The sequence below is a fragment of the Hyaena hyaena genome, unplaced genomic scaffold, assembly GCF_003009895.1.
Source record: "Hyaena hyaena isolate Hyena2069 unplaced genomic scaffold, ASM300989v1 scaffold_0, whole genome shotgun sequence".
NCBI lineage: Eukaryota > Metazoa > Chordata > Mammalia > Carnivora > Hyaenidae > Hyaena > Hyaena hyaena.
In genome coordinates this window covers 5638267-5654432 of record NW_024080632.1, presented here as the reverse complement: position 1 = coordinate 5654432, position 16166 = coordinate 5638267, and the positions used below count along the sequence as shown (strand labels likewise).

The 16166-nt window shown below is 38.1% G+C and overlaps 1 protein-coding gene across 7 annotated transcripts in view; it reads left to right on the top strand.

The window, feature by feature from the left end:
* The window catches only part of ATXN2 (ataxin 2), a 116620-nt gene that overhangs the window by 2205 nt on the left and 98249 nt on the right, over positions 1–16166 (top strand). The window lies entirely within an intron of this gene.

Here is a 16166-nt window from a genome sequence, read left to right as displayed (position 1 = left end):
CCTAGAGGAGTTGCCCCTTCTCTAAACCACCCACAAACGTTAACCTAGCCCAACTAGTTCAGATGAAGTGCTTATTTTCCCAGCTTTTTCACTTAGGATTCTGCAATTCAGTTTCCCTTTTTCAGTGGCATCCATAGTAAAAAATGGAAAAATTTTGTACATAATGTTTATTGAAAAGGATCACGATTTTTTTCTTCTTAGATATCAGAAATTTGGCAGATATATTCAACTTGTTCAAATAATTGAAAATTATTGCACCAGCTCTCTTAGGCTTAGAAACTGTAATAAAGAATTTGTTCTGGAGTGGCTTAAGTGATCAAAAATATATGGGATGTTTTAGTACCAAAGATCTCTTTTTGTTTCTTGAGGCTTCACAGATATTCAAGGTGAATTTAAATTCTTCCTTGCTTTAAGTTCTTTTATTTGAGACAGAAATTTTGGCCCTTAACTTGTTTTGATAGATAAGTAAAGTTTTTATTATATAGGATTTTCAATGTACTTGTAGAATTCTTGTAGATTTTGAACCACTGCTCTTGGGTTCTTTGTAAATTGGTTACAATTTCTAGAGTCCCCTCACATATGTTTGTATCAGCAGTTAAAATACGTTTCTGGGGCCAGTGGTGAGGAAAGAAAAGTGCAGCTTTGGGTTTGACATGTTCAAAGATAGTAAAATATTCTTGAATGTGTCTTCTTTATTTGACTTTTTAAAAATGTGAATAGTGGATTTTCATGGCTTTCAAAAATTCATTCTGTCTTAAATTGTCATGTATGTTTTAGAAGGTGGTTTTATTTTAGAAGAGCATAACTGTAATTATAAAGTCTTTGCTAATCTAATTCTTATTTTTGCCTTTTAGATTTTTATGTTCATGTGGCTTTAGTGATTATGTATGTTGTGTTGTTTTTTTTCCTTAGCATTGTGTTATAAACTTTTTTTAGGTTTTTGGTTAACCATTCTCCTATTGGAATTTGGGTTTCCACATCTTTACTATGCTAGATAGTGGTGCAGTAAACATCTTTACACTAATAGCTTTTGGCTTCAGTCTAATTATTGCCTTAGAGAAAGTTCCCAGGAGTGGTTTTTACTAGGTCAAAGGGCTTCAAGATTTTTATGGCTCTTGCTAGCTGTGCCATATTACTCTTCAGAAGACTTCTATTAGTTTCCATTGCCAAGAAGGTGGCTGTTCTATAGAATGGTTTCTTTGTCAAACACTGTGGGGGATTTTCAAGGGAAAAGTTGCATTTACTGTCAAGTGAATACATTATTAAGTGCTTTTGTTAGCTACCTGATTATTTATACTTGAGTTTGAATTTGGTTTCTCTGAGGACTTAATGAAATAATATATGGGAAGATGCTTTGAAAACAGTAACTGTTAACACTTAATGAGGATACATGGTTTATCTATTGTGTTCATACTTCCACATACTCCTAAGTAGAGGAATGAAGGTCCTGAGAACCTTGTTCTGATGCTTTTGTTGTTGTTGTTAATCTCCCTGATTCATCTAAATTTTTTTTTATTAGTTGTTAGCCAGTGACCAAGTTATCTTTGTTAATAACTTCCATATAATTTCATCGCACTGTTGGGAATTATCACTGGCTAACTCATGTCTCTCTGCTCCCACATTTTCTTCCCTGTTTAAAAAAATAATGGGTTTACAATTCTGCTTCCCCATTCCCAGTCCTAAAGAATATAACATTACAATGTCTTTGGATACAGGATTAAATGTGAATAAAAACTCAATTTAGTAATTTTCAGCTTTGTACTTCTTTCTTTGAAGGCATTGCAACTTGGAAATTATGCTGCAGTTTAGCATAATTTTTCATCATGCTTCCAGTTAAATATCTGCGAGGTATTCGTCTCTTTCAATATTTTGTAGAAGAGCACAAGGTCTTTGACATCATTGAACACATACATTTATTGGAAATCTATGTACAGGCAGTTACAAGAGTTTGGGATATACCAGTGACTAAGAAAACAAAGATAGCTGCTCTCCCGGTGTTCACAGTTTGACATAGTGAACCAGACAATAATATGGTGTATTATACCATATTATAATATAAGGGTATACTATGGGAATGTGGGGAAAGGGAATGGGTTGCAATTTTAAATGGGTTGGGGAGATGTCTTTGAGCAGGTAACATTTGAACAAAGTTTTAAAGGTGAGGTAGTTACCCATGCTTTTTATCTAGATTAATTAGTCATATGGCCCCATTTGTAATTTTAAGGTTAAGCTGCATCATCCTTTGTTCATTCTTTCATGTGGGTGTTGATAATAATCAAATTTGTAGTTGGACCCCCCAAAAAATTAATTGGCATTTAGGTTATCAGAGGTAAGCTATAAAAGGCTATTAAAAGGTGTACATTTTTGGTTTTCTACTGAGCTTATTTATTTGAACCTAATTGGCTTAATTTTCATTCTCAGTACCTAGAGAAAAAATATACTTTTTAAGTTGGGCAAATGCCTACATCAAATTATCTATCTTTGTCAAAAAAGTAATCCTGTAGTTGCTTAAAGATTTTGCATTTGAAAAATCAAAACCTTCATGGCGTCTGTCATGGTGTTCCTTTTTTGGTTACATGTAAGTTTGTATTTTCCATGTCTAATTAGGCCGTTATAATTTTATGCAGTGGATGTTAACTCACATCATAACTATTTAATAGCCATATGTTTCGACTTAAAGGAGGAACGGATTTTTAATTTTTTGGGGGGGATCCTATGTAGCTGTAGCTGTGTTAGAATTTACTTTCACCATGGCAAAGTGTGTTTTTATTTTATTTTTTAATTTTAATTTTTTTTTTCTAATTTTATTGAACCGTTTTACCGTTTGGAGACATACGGCTAATAAGAATGGAGGGCCTGGGTGGCTTAGTCGGTTGAACATGTGAACTCTTGGTTTCAGCTCAGGTTGTGATCCTCTGCTCATTCTCAAAAGAAAACTGAAGTAGGACTTAAGAATGTAGAATAAAGGGAGAATGTAGAATTAAGGCATTCACAGATGTCAGAGGAAAACCCCTTGGTTCTTACTACAAACATTTCCCATTGACTAAAGGTTATACAACATTCCATTAAAACAGAGAAATGACTGGGGGTGGGGGGGTGCCAGTGTGCAGGAGGGATGGCTGGGCTGGAGGCTGCAGCTCCAGTCCAGGACAGCAGGCTGGGAAGAAGTCAGGTTAATGCATTTACCAAAAAGCACCTCTTTTCCAGTCACTAGGATGTTGAAGATTTCCTCAGACAAGACAAAAGTGTGTTTTTATACCTCGAAAAAGATTTTAGGTTTTTAGAAGATTTTTTCCCCCTGGAATTTTAATTTTCTTTATAGTGATAGTATTTTGATATCCTCTAAAGAGTTGAGCCTGAACAAAACATGTTTTTGTAGCTATTTCAAATGAATGTGACAACTTTGGTGGACATGTAAATAGAGTTTATTAACAGGCCTACCTGCTACTGTATCTTTTTAAGTGAAAGTACTTGTTTTTGTTTGTTTGTGTTTTGGTTTTTGTTTTGTTTTGAAGCACATCTGTGTCATCTATGACTGTTACCCTATCAAGATTTTAGGAGGTTAGTACCGGTGGTCTTTTTTAGCAAGGGTGTTACTAAAATAAAAGTAGAAAGCTCTTTCTTCTTGAGGTCTTTTTGCCTCCTTAGATGTTAGTTTTCAAAAATAGGGATGGTTTTATCAGAAAATTTGCTCTCAGTGAATGTGAAGCTGGTATCAAGCCTTTGAAAGGTGTAGCATCTAAGTCTTGAATTTTAATGTAGGCACTTTTGAACTCATAACCTTTACTAGCGTTACTTATGATTGGAAGAAGGTTGAGCTGTATCTTAATGTTTTTTGATATCCTTAAAGTATATTTTTCTACTCAAAAAATATCTTAACGTTTTTGAATGTTCTTTGTACAATAGTAGTATTTTCCATTGAGGTGCTTGCCAAACAAAGCAGATTTGCAGTTTGGTAGGCAGTGGTGTCATGAACCATTTCCCTGTTATTTAAAACACGAATTAATTCAAGAGATTTTTATATCTGTTATATATATATTTAACATAAGTATAAAGTTTCATGCTTTGTGATAAGATCTGTATGGAATGTGGTTGCTCATCTATAGCAGATCTTTTAAGCTGCTTGAGTATAATGGAGATGAGATGTATTTGAATCAGTGTCCAGAACAGATTTCTCCTTTTTTTTTTTTTTTACCTTTTTAAAAAAATTTTAGTTGTCACGTCACATTAGTTTGAGGTGTACAACTTAGTGATTTGACATGTTTATGCATTATGCTATGTTCACCACAAGTGTAGCTACCATCTGTCCCATTGCGTCACTATTAAAATATCATTGACTGTATTTCTTATGCTCTTTTTATTCCTGTGACTGATTTAATTTCCCTCTCCTCTTCACTCATTCCCTTCCCTCCCCCGGAATTATCAGTTTATTCTCTGTATTTATAGTTCTGATTCTGCTTTTTGTGTATTCATTTTTTTTTAAAGATTTCATTTAAGAGTGGAATCCTATGGTATTTGTCTTTCGTCCTCTGACTTACTTCATTCAGCATAATACCCTGTGCTGTAAGTACAGAGCCTGACACACAGCTTGATCATACCAGCTGTGAGGTCATGACCTGAGCTGAAGTCAAGACTTGAACACTTAACTGACTATGCCAACGAGGCACCCCAGAACAGATTTATTCTTGAAATTAGTAGAAAAACAATATTTCTACAGGTACTGACTCATTTATATCTGAAAGTTTTGTCTCTTATAATTTGAAAAATAGTAAGTTATAAATACTCGTTGTAGAAAAGAGTACCGAGAATCAAAAAAACAAAGCCCAAACTTCTTTAATTAAAATCATCCAGAATCTTTCTTTTGAGATAGTTACTGTTGGAAGTTTGGAGTTCATCTTTTCAGAATTTTTGTAAACATATATATGATAAACAGGATGGAATCAAATGGTACATACTGTTTTGGATTCAACAGTATATATTGTCTTTTAAAATATTTCTCCCACCCCATGGGGGTGCCTGGGTGGCTTAGTTGGTTAAGCATCTGACTTGATATTGGCTTAGGTCATGACTTCAAGGTTTCCAGCCCCATCGCAGGGCTCCCTGCAGAGCCTGCTTGGGATTCTCTCTTTCTGCCCCTCCCCTGTTCACATTCTCTGTATCTCTCAAAACAGATAAATAAACTTAAAAATACATCTCTCCTAAAACTGTAGAATTTTAGAAGAGGACGAAGAAATAGCAGAAAATCTTATTTTAAAGTAGAAAGGAAAAAATCCTAAGCTTTGAGAAGTTAGGGGACTTGCCCAGAGCAACTTATTTGTATAATTTTATTATATCCCTCTCTTTAAATAAACGCAGACATAGACATAAACAAGATCATGCTGTGCATTTTACAGAATACAACAACCACAGACAGTCCTTGACCTTCAAGATACCTTTTTGTAACCTTAAGGTTTTGCCTGGTAAAATAGAAGGTCTGTTTCTTTATCTTTTTTAAAAATACGTGTAATTTTGTGCATATGTGGAATGTAACCTTCTACTTAAATGTTAGGTCCTTGGTTTTGTTATTTTTAATGGTTTGCTATTATGTGACTGGTGTTGCTTGTGAAAATTTGTCAAAACTATTAACTTCAGGTTTTACTCGCTAAAAATTATTTTCAGTTGTGGTCATGTGAAAATCTGAACTTCCTTACAATTTCTTTTTAATGTTTATTCACTTTTGAGAGAGAGCGAGAAAGGGGAGAGATGAGTGGGGGAGGGGCAGAGAAAGAGGGAGAGACAGAACTCAAAGCAGGCTCTAGGCTCCATGCTGTCAGCACAGAGCCTGTGACATGGGACTTGCTTGAACTCTTGGGCTTGAACTCGAACCATGAGATCATGACCTGAACCAAAGTTGGACGCGCGACCAACTAAGCCCCCCCAGGCACCCCTGAAATTGCTTTTAATTTACTTTTATGGTTTTAGATATTTTTTAATGTTTGTTTATTTTTGAGAGAGAGGTGCAGAGGGGAGACACAGAATCTGAAGTGGGCTCCAGGCTTCAAACTGTAAGCACGGAGCCTGACCTGAGGCTCAAACTCACGAACCGTGAGATCATGACCAGTGCTAAAGTTGGACGCTTAACTGACTGAGCCCTGACTAAGCCACTCAGGTGTCCCTAGTTTATTTTTATTTTTTTAAGGTTTTGTTTTTAAATAATCTCTACACCCAACTTGGGGCTCAAATCCACAACCCTGAGATCAAGAGTCGCATGCTCCACCAACTGAGCTAGCCAGGCGCCCTTGATATTCCTTTTATTTTAAAAATAGTCTAATGTGTTGGGGCGCCTGGGTGGCTTAGTCGGTTAAGCGTCCGACTTACGCTTAGGTCATGATCTCGCGGTTCGTGGGTTCGAGCCCTGCATCGGGCTCTATGCTGACTGCCAGCTCAGAGCCTGGAGCCTGTTTCAGTCTGTGACTCCCTCTCTCTCTGACCCNGAGCCCTGCATCGGGCTCTATGCTGACTGCCAGCTCAGAGCCTGGAGCCTGTTTCAGTCTGTGACTCCCTCTCTCTCTGACCCTCCCCTGCTCACGCTGTCTCTCTCTCTCTCTCCTAGAAATAAATAAAAAATATTAAAAAAAAAATAGTCTAATGTGGATTGCTTATAGTATGAGCCTTGAAGTGACTGTAAAATAACAATTTCGTGCCATGATTAATAGCTGACTGCATTTTGGGAACTGGATATAATGGAATTCTATGATGGTCTTTGTAAATCCCATCAGTTTGTGGCATGAAACTTGTCTGTGATGTAATAATAAATGAATGTGGCTTATTTTTATCAAGTGTATAGAAACTTGAGAATGTTGTATTCTTGAAAGTATTACCTTGAGAGGCTTTATCTAACAGTGTTGTCAGTGGTCAAGTATTTTCGATTGCTTCTTTATGTGAATGCATTTTATGAAGCAAACAATTCTTAGTAATCTTTGCAAATAGTCACAATTAATTTTGACTATAGTTTTAGTTAAAGAAAAAGCTAATTTTGTACCAATTGTACATTTTTCTTTTGGGGCTCAAAAACTTTTTGTGGGCATTTGTATAGTTATATTCATTCCTGAAATACACTTGATAATTAAATAATGACAAGACCTATGGTTTTTACATAGAAGCTTGTGGAGGTTTATAGATAGAAAGGACGAGTTCTTCACGGCCTCTTTCAGAGTTTATTTGCTTTTACTTTACATGATTTACAGATTGCCAGCAATAGAAAGGTAAAACTTTTAGAGGCAAACATATTGACAGCAATGAGAAATAAAAATAGGACAGAAAGTTAAGAGATGAGAGAATTACAAAAAACAGACATGAGAACTCAAAACTATTCCATTTGACTCTCAGTTATATTATAGCTCTGTACCTTAGTAGACCTGAGTCATTACTATTTTCTAGCACAATGTTGTTAGTTGATGTGCTCATAATAGTTACCTAAGACAAAGTTAAATTGCTTTTTATATTTTTCAAACAGTAGGTCATGACCCCTTAATAAGTTGTAAAATCACTCTAGTGGGTCATGACAAGCATTTTCAGAAAAATGAAAAAGAAGATACTAGAATGTATTTTATTGGTAACTTCTGTTCAGTTAACATATATGTACTGTATTACAGTGTACAATGTACTACTATGTTGATGTCACTGATTTAGAGACACTGAGATACAGTAAAAGGATTGAGGAAGGGTTTTGCAGTTACATCTAAGCTCGGGTTGCCATATTTAGCAAAAAAAAAAAAATACAGGGTGCTCAGCTGAACTTGAATCAACAGTGACTAATACTTAAGTATAATATGTCTCACATTGCATAGGACAAAATTATTCATTTATCTGAAATTCAAATTTAATGGGGCATCCTTTATTTTATCTGGGGCATCCTTTATTTTATCTGGTAACATCAGTCTAAGGTAGAATCAGGGCTCACCCCTTGGTAACTAAAATTTAAGCACTGAGGTCAGAAACTTGGTTTTATTCACAACTGTGTATCAGTCTTCTGGAGCAGTACTTGGCTGTAGGTGAGGTGTTTGATTGGGGTGCGTCACTCACTTTTATGCTCAGTTTCTTTATTAAAAGGAGAAAAGAATACCTTAAAAAGTGAAATTACTAGATTTTTGTTACTTTCCATTTTAGATACATAGTAAGCTCTTAGTGTGTTTATGTGTTTTGAGAGAGAGAGGTGGCTGAGGGACAGGGGCAGAGTGGGAGAGAGAGAATCCCAAGCAGGCTCTGCACTGAATGCAAAATCTGTTGCAGGGCTTGAACACAAGAACCATGAGATCATGACCTGAGCCAAAGTCGGACACTCAGCCAGCTGAGCCACCCAGGCACCCCTGAAGTGAAAGTATCTCTTCAGTCTTTTTTTTTTTTTCTTCTTTTTTAACAAAGTTTATTGAGAGTGTCTCAGAGATAATGAGTGAGGGAGGGGCAGAGAGAGGGAGAGACAGAATCGCAAGCATCAGTGCATAGCTATGCAGGGCTTAAACCCACGAACTGTGAATTCATGACCTGAGCCTAGATCAAGAGTCAGATACTTAACCACTGAGCCACCCAGGTGCCCCTCTTCAGTCCTTTTATATATTTTTAAAAAATTTTTTCTTAATGTTTGTTTAGTTTTGAGAGAGAGACAGAGCATGAGCCAGGGAGGGGCAGAGAGGGAGGGAGACACAGAATCTGAAGCAGGCTCCAGGTTCTGAGCTGTCAGCACACAGCCCATAGCACGACGTAGGGCTTGAACTCATATGCCCTGAGATCATGACCTGAGCCGAAGTCGGATGCTTAACCGACTGAGCCCCCAGACACCCCTCCTCAGTCTTTTTAAATGAAGTTACTCTGTAGTGTTTCTCCCAGGCAGTCCTTTTCTTTCTTCTGTGACTATCCTGTTCTGATCCTTATCCCACATGACAAGTAGGTTTCACTTTGTATGCCAATTCTGGTTGAGTAGAATATTATGTAGAGGATTCTGAGGTTTCATTTACTCTTGGGGAAGAAATGTGGATAGAGAAGGAGGTGAGGTGAGTCTTTATATCATGGACGCCAGAGGGTCTACTGACTGTAGCTTAGCAAGTATCCCAGTAGGTCTCTCCATGTTGACACTTCATCCATACTGCACGGCCATAAGACTCTTTCCTAAACATTTTTATTATGTTCCCTTTCTACTGAGAAACTTTTAGTGGCTCTCATTATTAGCTGAATCAAATCCAGACTATTTGGCCTGATAGCCAATTTCCTCTACAGATGTGTACACTGCATTTATTCTCCAGATAAATCAGATTATGCCAGTGTGGTCCTCTTCATCCTCTTAAACATAGTCTTTAATGGCTGAGCCCAGATCTTCTCTTGTAGTGTCTCACCATGTGTACCTTGGGGAAATGTGGTTCCTCCTGTGCTGCTGTAGCTTTTTTGGCAGGTGTCATTCCTGTGGTATTGAACGCACAGTGCCTTGTATTTAAGTGTAGCAGCTGCTCCCCTTACAAACTTTCTTCTTAGAATGAACTCAGGAGCAAAGCTACTTCCCAGCAAAAGTGAGTTAACCCTCCAAACAGATGGCTTTTTTTTTTTTTTCTGGTTGTTTATGTTCATTTCATAGTCCACCATCTCTGTTGTTTTTAAATTCTCTGTGTTTACTGTGTTTAAACTTAGTTTATTGTTCTTAAAGCTGTCATTTTCATTCAACAAGTGCAGCAGCAGTGCATATTGACAGTGCCAGTCAGAAAAAGCATTTAATTATGATAGAAATGGAGATTGGGGTACTGGGTGGCTCAGTCAGAACAGCATGTGATTGGCAAACCATAAGAGACTCTTGAATACTGAGAACAAATTGAGAGCTGATGGGATTGGGGGAGAGGGGAAAAGCGGGTGATGGGCATGGAGGAGGGCACTTGTTGGGATGAGCACTGGGTGTTACATGGAAACCAACTTGACAATAAACTATGAAAGAAAAAAAGAGCATGTGACTCGATCTCAGGGTGGTGAGTTCAAGCTCCACAATTGGGTAAGAGATTATTAAAATAAAATCTAATGTTTGTTTTTTTTAAAAAATTTATTTCTGAGAGAGAGAAAGACAGCGTGAGCAGGGGAGGGTCAGAGAGAGAGGAAGACACAGAATGCGAAGCAGTCTCCAGGCTCTGAGCTCGCTGCCAGCACAGAGCCCAACGCGGGGCTAGAACCCATGAACCACGAGATCATGACCTGAGCTGAAGTCAGACGCTTAACCGACTGAGCCACCCAGGTGCCCCTAAAATAAAATTTAAAAAAGATGAAAGATTAAAAAAAAAGTATTAAGAAAGTGATGGCTTGGGACAGCATGAGTTACTCCAAAGGAGAGAGAATATGAACATGTTTAGTCGGTCATAATCCACCAAAGATAAAGAGAATTAATGGATGAAATGGAAAAACCTGGAAGTTTGCACCTAAAGGTGTTAATTTGGGAGAAGGCTGAAGTAGTTAAAGTACTACTAGAGGAACCCCTGTCAAGACTTGTATACAGTGCCCCCAGAGCAGTCACTGCCTGTGGGGTCTGGCTGCCTCCCATGGCACGGGACAAGTCTCTTCAGAGAATGTTATCTTTTGGGAAAAGGTGCCTAGTAGAATGTTCATATATTGGATCTGTAAGCTTCAAAACTTTCCCCTGTCCAGACACATGGATAAAACACAAGAAACTTAAAAAAAAATTGTTCAGTGCACTGTGATTTTTAGCTCAGATTGCTAGACAGTTAATCCTTATTGTGGTAGATTATATTTTTAATTATATTAAAATATTATTTACAGAAAGTTCACCCTTTTTAGTGTCAAGCCCTTGAGTTTTAACAAACTTAAAGTTTTGGAGCCACCACCACAATTATAATACCATTCTATAAAGTTTCCTTGTGCCTTTTATCAGTCATTCCCCTTCCTCTAACCCTGGCAATTACTGTTCTTTCTACTGTAGTCATAGTTTTATTTTTTCTAGAATGTCATATAAATGAATACAGCCTTTTGTGATTGGCTTCTGTCATGTATCATGGTGCTTTGAGATTTTTTTTTTTTTAAATATTTTTATTTATTTCTAGGAGAGAGAGAGAGAGCGTGAGCAGGGGAGGGTCAGAGAGAGAGGGAGTCACAGACTGAAACAGGCTCCAGGCTCTGAACGTCAGCACAGAGCCCGACGCGGGGCTCGAACCCACGAACCGCAAGATCATGACCTAAGCAAAAGTCGGACGCTCAACCGACTAAGCCACCCAGGCGCCCCTGGTACTTTGAGATTCTTTTGTGTTACTGTGTGTGATAGTAGTTTCTTCCCCACAGTTTTTTTTTTTTTATTAAAGAAAATATTTTTTAATGTTTTATATTTGAGAGAGAGAGAGAGAGAGAGAGCGCAAGCAGGGGAGGAGCAGAGAGACAGGGAGACACAGGATCTGAAGCAGGCTCTGCACTCCCGAGAGGACACCACAGAGCCTGGCACAGGGCTTGAACTCTCGAACCACAAGATATGACCTGAGCCATAGTCAGACACTCAACCCAGTGAGCCATCCAGATGCCCCTCTTCCCACAGTTTTGTTCATCAATTATTGGACAAGTTGCAGTTTTTGGCTATTATGAATAAAGCTGCTATGAATATTTGTGTACAGATTTTGAGTGGTCATAATGATTTCATTTTTCTTGTTTAAGTACATAGAAATGGGATTGCTGAGTTGTATGACGTGTTTATTTAGTTTTAAAAGTAATTGGCAGGGCCGCCTGGGTGGCTAGTCGGTTAAGCGTCCGACTTTCGTTTAGGTCATGATTTCGCGGTTCGTGGGTTCGAGCCCCACGTCAGGCTCTGTGCTGACTGCCAGCTCAGAGCCTGGAGCCTGTTTCAGTCTGTGACTCCCTCTCTCTCTGACCCTCCCCTGCTCGCGCTGTCTCTCTCTCTCTCTCCTAGAGATAAATAAAACATTAAAAAAATTTTTTTTTAAAATAATAAAAAAAATAAAATTAGTTGGCAAACTGTTAAAGTGCCTGTCCTATTTTTCCCCTCAGCAGTATATGAAATTTTATACATATGTATATTTTAACATTTATTTATTTTTAGAGACGGAGAGAGATAGAGCATGAGCAGGGAAGGGGCAGAGAGAGAGTGAGACACAGGATCTGAAGCAGGCTCCAGGCTCCGTGCTATCAGCACAGAGCCCGACGTGGGGCTTGAACCCATAGACCGCGAGATCATGACCTGAGCTGAAGTCAGACGCTTAATTGACTGAGCCACCCAGACGCCCCTGAGATTTTTTATTAATTGCTGTAATTCTTGGAAACACTTGGTATGTTAATCTTTAATTTCAGCCATCCTAGTGGCTGTGTATTGGTATTTCATTGTGGTTTGAACTGACATTTCCTTGATGCCTAATGATATGGAACCTCTTTTCACCTGCTTGTTTGCTATTTCCTCTTGGGTGAAAAGAAACTATTTGGGATCTCACTTGTTTGGAAGTAAAAACGCTTCTGTATTTGCATCGCCTTCTAGGTTTGTTTTAGAGCATCTTGAGGACGGGGAAATATCCTCGTATAACTTAGCAAACATAGTAAGTGATAAATTATGTATTGACTGTATGAGCCTTGGTTTCATTGATAAGCAGATGAATTTACTGTCAGTGAAAAGTTGTCATCTTAAAAAGGAACATGGCATTTGTTTTATAGGCATACCAAAGTTTATTCTTTTGAGTATCTCTTGTTCGTTAGATTCTGGGGATACAGTAGAGAATAAGCCAGATGAGGTCTCTTCCTTCTTGGAGTAGGGGAGACAAGGCAGAAAGTTCAAACTGCCTCCTCATGATATGTTTGAGTTGCTGATGCTTGCTTCTATCTTATAAAATATTAGAAAGGAGTGTTTTAGATAAGGAGAAGAAAAACATACTGCTTTCATCAGAAGATAGGTCCTCTTTCGGTGCCTGGGTGCTTAAATGTCTGACTTCAGCTCAGGTCATGATCTTACGGTTCGGGAGCTCGAGCCCCACATCGGGCTTTTGTTTTTGACAGCTCTTGTGCTGACAGCTTGGAGCCTGGAACCTGGTTAGAATTCTGTGTGTGTGTCTCTCTCTCTCTCTGCCCCTTCCCCACTCATATTCTATCTGTCTGTCTCTCTCTCTCAAAAAATAAACATTAAAAAAAATTGGAAAAAGAAGATAGGCCCTCTTACGAGTAGTGTAGTTGTTTTTTTTTGGTAGTCTAGTTTATTTTTATTTTGGAGTGAGTGCAAACTGGGGGAGAGCGTCAGAGGGGAGAGCCAATCTTAAGCAGGCTCCACACTCAGCACAGAACCCAATGCAGGGCTCGATTCCATAACCCTGGGATCATGACCTGAGCCAAAATCAAGTTGGATGCTCAACCGACTGAGCCACTCAGGCTCTCCAGTATTTTTTTTTTTTTTTTTTTTGAATTAAGTAGCTCTACACCCAGCATAGGGCATGAATTCAAAACCCTGAGATCAAGAGTTGCAGGCTCTATTTACCAATTGAACCAGCCAGGTGCCCTGAGTAGTCTAGTATGTTGCTGTTTACTCCATGTAATGCTTTAGGGGCAGCCACTGGCTAGCCACATAAGTCAGTAGGTTTCAGAACCCCTGTGGTCTAAGCTTGTGAAAGCTGATTAGGGTCATAATGGGGAAAAGTTACTAGTGGAACTCACCTTGAGCTTCCTTTTCTGCTAGGACATATTCATTTAGTACAAGTATAAATAGGGGCACCTGGGTGGCTCAGTCATTTGGGCAGCCAACTTTGGCTCAGGTCATTATCTCACGGTTTGTGAGTTTGAGCCCCACATCGGGCTCTGTGCTGACAGCTAGCTTAGAGCCTGGAGCCTGTTTCAGATTCTGTGTTTCCCTCTCTCTCTGACCCTCCCCTGCTCACGCTGTCTGTCTGTCTCTCTCTCTCTCAGAATAAATAAAAACATTAAAAGAAATTTAAGTATAAAAATATAGAGTATATGTATCTTTCGTCTTGATTATCACGCAGTCCTATTGGGTAATCTGTTGCCCTGTCCCATTTTACTTGTGAGGAAACTAAGGCCCCTGTTTCAATTTACTGAGCTGAAAAGTGACAGTGATGGAATGATTGTTGTCTTTAGGATCTCTGAAAAGGTATGAAAATGAGAACAGAAGAAAACTGGTAATGGATTTAAGGAATGTTACAGTTAGTTTCTTACTTTAATTTACCAGGAATCTGAGTCATTAGCTTGCAGTTTAGAGGCTCCTTAGGATGAACTGAGGAAGAAGATGAGAATTTGCATTTGTGACAGAGAATTTAGTTATTCAAAGTCTGTGTTATAGGAGCTCTGCATATTTTTAATCTAGCCTAAAAGGTGAGAATAAATAAAAACTCCTATTTATAAAATCTTTTTTTCTATATGAAATACATTAGAAGAAAACCAGCAGTTCTGAGCCAATTGGTAAGTGGTAGCATTTTTCTGAAAAGAGGTGTGTATCTGTGATGTGAAGACAGTTTATGGAGAACTTTCTATTCATATAATGATAGTTAACCATTTATTCTGTACCTATTAGGTTTCAAACACCATGCCTAATATATTATGTATACATTATTGATTTGTGTTTTTTTTTTTAACTTTTTTTTGTTTGTTTTTTTTACTTTAGAGAGAGCGTGTGAGTCGGGAGAGGGGCAGAGGGAGAGAGTGAGAGAATCCTAAGTAGGCTCCATGCTCAGTGCAGAGCCCAACATGGGGCTTGATCTGACCCTGGGGTCATGACCTAAGCTGAAATCAACAGTCAGATGCTTAACCAACTGAGCCACCCAGGCCCCCAAAGCTTTAATTTTTAGTAACTGTGCTCCACTGCTTCTAGTATAGCTTTATGACAAAACTGATAAAAATCAATGAAAAACGTTGAGTCATAGTTGTTAGCCATAAAATGGCCTCAATTATCCATACCTTAGCCCTGGCAGTTCTCTTTATTTATAAATGAGTCTGGATGTAAAATCTGTGATTTTTATTGTCAGAGTTTGGAAATAATGTTAAAAATGGTGATTAGTATTCTGTACCTGCTTATGTTATTAGATTGTCAATTGTAACCCATAATTAATTTGAACTAAGTAGTATTGTACTATATTATGGGTTGAGAAGGTATTTGTGGCTTGATCTAAGAACCCAAACACCACTTAATGTTTCTATACAAAAATAAGAGTGTAGAACCCATTTCTGTACTCTCCCTGTCTTAGTCTTGTTAGAGGCTGCATAGCCCTGGGGCTAGGACACACTTTAACAGCACACATTAGTCTTCCAGAGAGAAAGGATTAATAGTTGAGGAAATGATTGCTGTCCTCTGTGATTTTAGGGAAATTGAAGTTTTGCTTCAGTTATTTGTATGGGCCATTTTAGATGATCATAACAGTTTATATTTAATTGCTGCAGCACATTACTTTTTGCCCACCAGTTTAATCTAGCCTACCTTTTGCTGTTAGACTTACACTCTTCTCTTGTTTTTCAGAAATCACCCTGTTCCCAAACCCAAGGTCCTCTTTACCTTGAAGGCTTTCCATGATCTAACCTAGGGGTTGGCAAACTTTTTCTTTTTTTGAAAAAATTCAGTTTTTTTTTCCTTAAATAGTTTATTGTCAGATTGGTTTCCATATAACATCCAGTGCTCATCCCAACAAGTGCCCTCCTCCATGCCCATCACCCCCCTTCCCCTCTCTTCCACCCCCATCAGCCCTCAGTTTGTTCTCAGCATTCAAGAAGGCAAACTTTTTCTTTAAAAATCCAGATAATCAAGGTTTTACATGCCACATACAGTCTTTTTTTGCATATACATATGTTTTTAAACCCTTTAAAAATATAAAAATCATTCTTAGCTCTGGGCCATTTAAAAACAGTACATTTGCTAGGCAGTTTATAAAGCCTCATTTTACCTTTTTGGTCCTGTTTTCCATCAGCTCTTCAAAACATGGTCCATTTAAATCAGTATTATCTCCTTTCTCATCACCTCTGCAGGTACCAAGCTCAGCCTTCATTTCCTGCCTGCTCTTCCATCATTTTTCTGCTTTTCCTCATCCTCCTACTTATCCTCCTCCTTAGATCCTCTAAGATCTAGCCCAAGTTTTCTGTTGAAACAAATTGTCACATATTTTTATTAACTCCTATAGGACTTAGCTTGTCCCATTTGTTAGTTTTCTTTTTTTTTTTTTTTA